Genomic DNA, 6,259 nt, shown 5'->3' on the forward strand with positions numbered 1-6,259 from the left:
ATGGGAGGCCTAAGTCTAAGTCAAATTGGAAATTTCATAATAGGCTAAAATTCCAAATGAGTTCGCACAAGTCAACACTTTGGACGATAATATCTATATATATATATATATACACACACACATAAGGTTTTATGTGGTCAACAACCTATCAAATGAAAGATCTTCGAGTCTAGTTTCTAACTCTTCAAACCGTTCGTCATTTGGACACTCCTACAAGAAGTTATGACTAGATTACTGAATGCTGGCCGAAAATTGCACTACTGCGGCGCATGCGGCGAGTCTGTGGGGAGGTACAGAGAGCATTCAAAAATGTTTTCTGAGCACATTTTCCACAACCGCGACACCCCATGCGGTGCCTTACGCGTCGCAGCTGTGCAAAAATCGGGCTTTTGTTATAAAACGACCTCATTTCGCCAAATAAATACAATGGATCATTTCTTTAGCTAAAATAAGATATTTTAGAGTGAGAGAGTGTCCTAGTGTGGGAAAGTGTCCCTCATTAATATTTCTTCAATTCTTGCTTAAATCTTGAAAGATTAACAAGGAAAAACACACTAGGTCTTCATCCTTGAGGTAAGATTCTATACCCTAACCCTTAATTTCGAATTTAACTAAAGATGGGTATTTTTCAAGAAAGTTTGTGGGTATTGAAGTTGTTATATTGCTTGCATGTGTTGTCAAAAGGTGTAGGAACATTGTTGAGCTAAAAAAGATAAAGTATGGGTTGTGGGTTGATGAAATCCTCCATAAAAAGACCATAAAGATTTAACGCACATATAGTTTTTGATAAAATGCTCAAATGAGCTAGAATTATGATCATCTTTCTAATTTTGGTTCAGATTGTTATATTTCCAAAATAGATTGAAGTTACTAAGAGTCCCGGAATTTTGTAAGAATTTGAGGAAAGCTCTATTGGGGTATGTATTGCTAAAACCCCCTCTTCTTAGAAATTGAGCTCCTTTGGTGTCCATGATAATGTTGTTAAGACCGAAATTTGATTGATGTATTGATTGTTATTTCATATGAATTAGTGTTGCAAAATATATACGTGAAATGTGTGTCTCAATGTGTTCAATATGCATGTGAGAAGAATGTGAACCATGTGTTGAAATGCCTAGACTTCAAGTCAAGTTTCAACTGAGATTGTTATGCCAAATTGTGTGAGAAAACTCATTATGGTTGATCCTCCTAATTGTTCTTATGTGTACCAAATGTATTTGATTCATTGTGTCTAGTTGTTGGTAATGTATAAAGATGTTTGAAATAAATCAAATGAATTTGGTAAATAGCGTGTGGCCAACTTGCCGAGAACTTAAGTTATAATTGTGCCTGGTGATGCCTGTTACATGAGGAAATATGAAAAAGATTATGAAATGAGCCTTGACTCTACTTTCCATAAATGACTTCAATAGTAAAGAGCCCTAAAGGCTTTGTACACAATTTTTGCCCATAAGTGGTTGTTCGAGATAATGTTTCGCCTTATAAGTACATCCAATGTGATCCGAGTTATTACATACTTCGATGTTGAAACTGTATATTGTCGTGATTGGAGAAGAGTAATTCAAGAATAATTGGTGTAATTGCTTGTTTATGCCTTTGATGTGTGTTTCTATTGTTGTTTGGTGTGTCCCCTCCTTTTTGGAAGAATCCTTTGTGTTTAAAGTTCCATTGCTAATGAACTTGAGGTGTATGATTTCTAAAATACTCTATATACCATGATTCATGTTTCCTCTCATGTGTACTTGACGTCTTGAATTGAATGGCTTGTTTTTGAAATTGATATTGATGTGAAATATGCGAAAATGATGTGAAATGTGGGGAAGAAGAGCTTGAGTTATGAAATGTGGGGAAGAAGAGCTTGAGTTATGAAATGTGGCCTAGTGCGAAGTATGATGTGATAAATGTGGCCCCAAGTGCCTATGAATTGATATATGTGGAATAAATATTGAAATGGGATGATTAATGAAAAAAGGACAACGTCTTAGTAAGACAGCCTAGCCGATCGGGCCATGATCGGACACCATGCCGCACACATGGTGGTATTGTGCTGATATTGAATTCTGGAAATTGAGAATGAGATTGTGATTGAAGTACATGTCTCAAATGAGGCAACCTAGCCAATTGGGTCGTGATCGGACTTCGCTCAAAAAAGTGGTGGTATTATTAATGATGATGAACAATATCAAATGCCCCAACCTAAAGCTATGGGAATTATGTGAAAGTTATATGATTTTGCGATTTGATGATGTGGTGATTGTTAAAGCATTTGATTGACCTTTATGATTTCTTTATTCTTGTATGATAGTTCTTTCTAATGAGAAGGTGTTTATGATTTCTTTGTTCTTGTATGATAGTTCTTTCTAATGAGATGGCGTTTATTTATACATACTAGTGCTATTCGACGGTACTAACGTCCCTTTTGCCGGGGTGCTACTTCTTTAAATGGATGTAGGTATTTCCATAGCAGGCAGTGTTGGTCGCAGCTAGTGACGCACCTTCCTTTCAGCTGACTTGGTGAAGCCCACTTCATTTTGGGATCCTGTTTCATGTGTTTATCATTTAATTTGTATTTTGAGGTATAGCTGGAGCCTTGTTGCCGGCATTTCCTTATTATTCTTCAGTTGTATTTAGAGACTCCGTAGACAGGTTGTGGGTGGAGTTGGTAATGGGGAATTGAATTAGAAATATTGATATTTGGCAAAGATGTATAAAACTTGGAGTATTTTTGAAAATTATGAATGAAGTTGCTAATGGAAATGAAATGGAAGTCGTAAATGATATATGTACAAAGTATGATTAATGGAGTCCATCTCCTCCTTATTCATGGATTAGTTTGGGTAGAATGAAACCTAACAGGCTTGCTCAGTCGGGTTTACTCGGTTGAGCGCCGGTCGCACTCCTCGATTTTTGGGGTGTGACAAACTTGGTATCAGAGCCTAAGGTTTTAAAGTGTCCTACGATGTCTTGGAGCTGTGTCTAGTAGAGTCCTTCTTATCGTGTGTTGTTGACCACATCTATAAGTTAGAGGCTATTATGACATTTAGGAATTTCACCCTTCTTTTATACTCCAGATCGTGCGATATAGCACTCAAGATAGGGAGCTAATTTTCTCGCTATTTCTTACTCTCAAGAAGAGTAATCTTGAAACCATAATCCACGAGTTTGAAGTAGTAAGGAGGGAATGACCCCACCATTGAATCTGAGGGAGATTGCCCAAGGGTTTGTTAGAAGAATGTATCGAGCCATCGAGGGATTGGTAGAATTGTTACTAAGGGGAGTACCCTTATTCCTATTAATGTCTCTACACCACCAGATCATGTAGTATATCAGTATGTTACCAACGTACGTTAGGGATGTGGAGTCGAGGGGTATCGATTAAGCTATTGCCATATCAACGTAAAGTCACCAGGTAAGTAACTCCTTAGTACATCAATATGAACAACACAAAATTTCTACTTGTTGTATATGTACATCCATAGTGAAGAGTACTCATAAACATGGTCTTAACAAGATGTTGAATCACAAAACATTGCATGCACCTACTCTTTGAACGAGACGTATTATTCACGAAACCTCCCGATCACAGTTCTCTTACTTACAGCCTCCTATGGAATTGAGCTCTATAATTATGTTCCTGAATTGAGTTATAACACTATTAATACTTCCCACTTTCTTTCCTAAATTCTAAACTAGGGACTATACCTGATAAATTTCTTACATGATCTTTTTATTTAAATGGACAACATCTGCTCACTTGTGCCTATGCATGCACCGTCGTAAAGTTTACCTATGTAGTGTCAAGCTCTATGTAAAGCATCCCAGTGTTGCGATCCTTCTCAAGTCACTCTTTTACTTATTGGTGTATATGGATTCTATGGTCTGAACAGTCACTCTACTCTCTTTCGAGTATCATCACAAAACCTTCTCACTGTCAAGTAACATGAGAGCATGCATCAGCACCTATCATATCAGTGCATGTCAATCGAAATGGTCACCGTGTGCATAAATTCTCTTTGAAAATTGAGATCCTCACATCTCCGTCATAGGAAAATCATGTGTCGCCATCGTGGTATAACTTTCGTGTCCACTTAGGACATCCCGTAGCAAGTAGCTCACTTGGTTCCTAATATTGTGGTCGCCCATGATGTGGTTTTGTATTGCAGTTTGGAAGTTAGTATAGCAGAAGCATGTCTAGCTCATAACAAATGATTATTTTCTCTTTATAACTCCACAACGTGTTAATTGTATTCCTTAGTTTGTGAATTCATTGAGCTAGTTTCCCAACACTTTTTCGATAACCATGAGAGAACATGCCCTTCTATGTGTCACCATGACATTTCCTTTCTCAAGTAAAAATCCATGGAGAATTCATCATGAACATCTGTAAACCTTCCATGATTATTTTGCATTGTCTCATTGAGTTTGGTTGTCTTTACACCCTCGACTTCTAGAATCATTGACTATGTCATATAGGATTTCGAGGTGCCATATAGGCTAATTATAATATTTTATGTGCTATTAACATGATGGGCATCAATTGGATTTGATAAATAAGTGTATAAGTCTTATAATGTGTAATGTGGGGTCTAATGGGAGGCCTAAGTCTAAGTCAAATTGGAAAATTTCATAATAGGCTAAAATTCCAAATGAGTTAGCACAAGTCCACACTTTGGATATATATATATACATATGGTTTTATGTGGTTAACAACCTATCAAATTAAAGATTTTCGAGTCTAGTTTCTAACGCTTCAAAGCGTTCGTCATTTGGACACTCCTACAAGTAGTTACGACTAGATTACTGAATGCTGACCGAAATTTGTACTACTGCGGTGCCCTACGCGGCGCGGCTGTGCAAAAATCGGGCTTTTGTTATAAAATGACCTCATTTCGCCAAATAAATACAATGGATCATTTCTTTAGCTAAAATCTGATATTTTTAGAGTGAGAGAGTGCCCTAGAGTGGGAAAGTGTCCCTCATTAATTTTTCTTCAATTCTTGCTCAAATCTTTAAATATTAACAAGGAAAAACACACTAGGTCTTCATCCTTGAGGTTAGATTCTACACCCTAACCCTTAATTTCGAATTTTAGCTAAAGATGGGTATTTATCAAGAAAGTTTGTGGGTATTGGAGTTGTTATCTTACTTGCATGTATTGTCAAAAGGTGTAGGAACATTGTTGAGCTAAAAAAGATAAAGTATGGGTTGTGGGTTGATGAAATCCTCCATAAAAGGACCATAAAGATTTAACGCACATATAGTTTTTGATAAAATGCTTAAATGAGCTCGAATTATGATCATCTTCCTAATTTTGGTTTAGATTATTATATTTCCAAAATAGATTGAAGTTGCTAAGAGTCCTGGAATTTTGTAAGAATTTAAGGAAAGCTCTATTGAGGTATGTATTGCTAAAACCTCCTCTTCTTAGAAATTGAGCTCCTTTGGTGTCCATGCAAATGTTGTTAAGACCAAAATTTGATTGATGTATTGATTGTTACTTCTTATGAATTAGTGTTTCAAAATATATACGTGAAAGGTGTGTCTCAATGTGTTCAATATGCTATCCTTAGAAATTTAAGGATGTGAGAAGAATGTGAACCATGTGTTGAAATGCCTAGACTTCAAGTCAAGTTTAAACTGAGATTGTTATGCCAAATTGTGTGAGAAAACTTGTTATGGTTGATCCTCCTAATTGTTCTTATGTGTACCAAATGTATTTGATTGATTGTGTCTAGTTGTTGGTAATGTATAAAGATGTTTGAAATAAATCAAATGAATTTGGGAAATAGCGTGTGGACAACGTGCCGAGAACTTGAGTTATAAATGTACCCGGTGATGCCTATGACATGAGGAAATATGAAATAGATTTTGAAATGAGCCTTGACTCTACTTTCCATAAATGACTTCGATAGTAAAGTGCCCTAAAGGCTTTGTACACAATTTTTTCCTATAAGTGGCCGTTCGAGATTATGTTTTGCCTTATTAGTACATCCAATGTGATCCGAGATATTACATACTTCGATTTTGAAACTGTATATTGTCATGATTGGAGAAGAGTAATTCAAGAATAATCGGTGCAATTGCTTGTTTATGCCTTTGATGTGTGTTTCTATTGTGGTTTGGTGTGTCCCCTCCTTTTTGAAAGAATCCTTTGTGTTTAAAGTTCCATTGCTAATGAACTTGAGGTGTATGATTTCTGAAATACTCTATATGCCATGATTCATGTTTCCTCTCATGTGTACTTTACATCTTGAATTGA

The sequence above is a fragment of the Nicotiana tabacum genome, chromosome 11 (genome assembly GCF_000715075.1).
Source record: "Nicotiana tabacum cultivar K326 chromosome 11, ASM71507v2, whole genome shotgun sequence".
Taxonomy (NCBI): Eukaryota; Viridiplantae; Streptophyta; class Magnoliopsida; order Solanales; family Solanaceae; genus Nicotiana; species Nicotiana tabacum.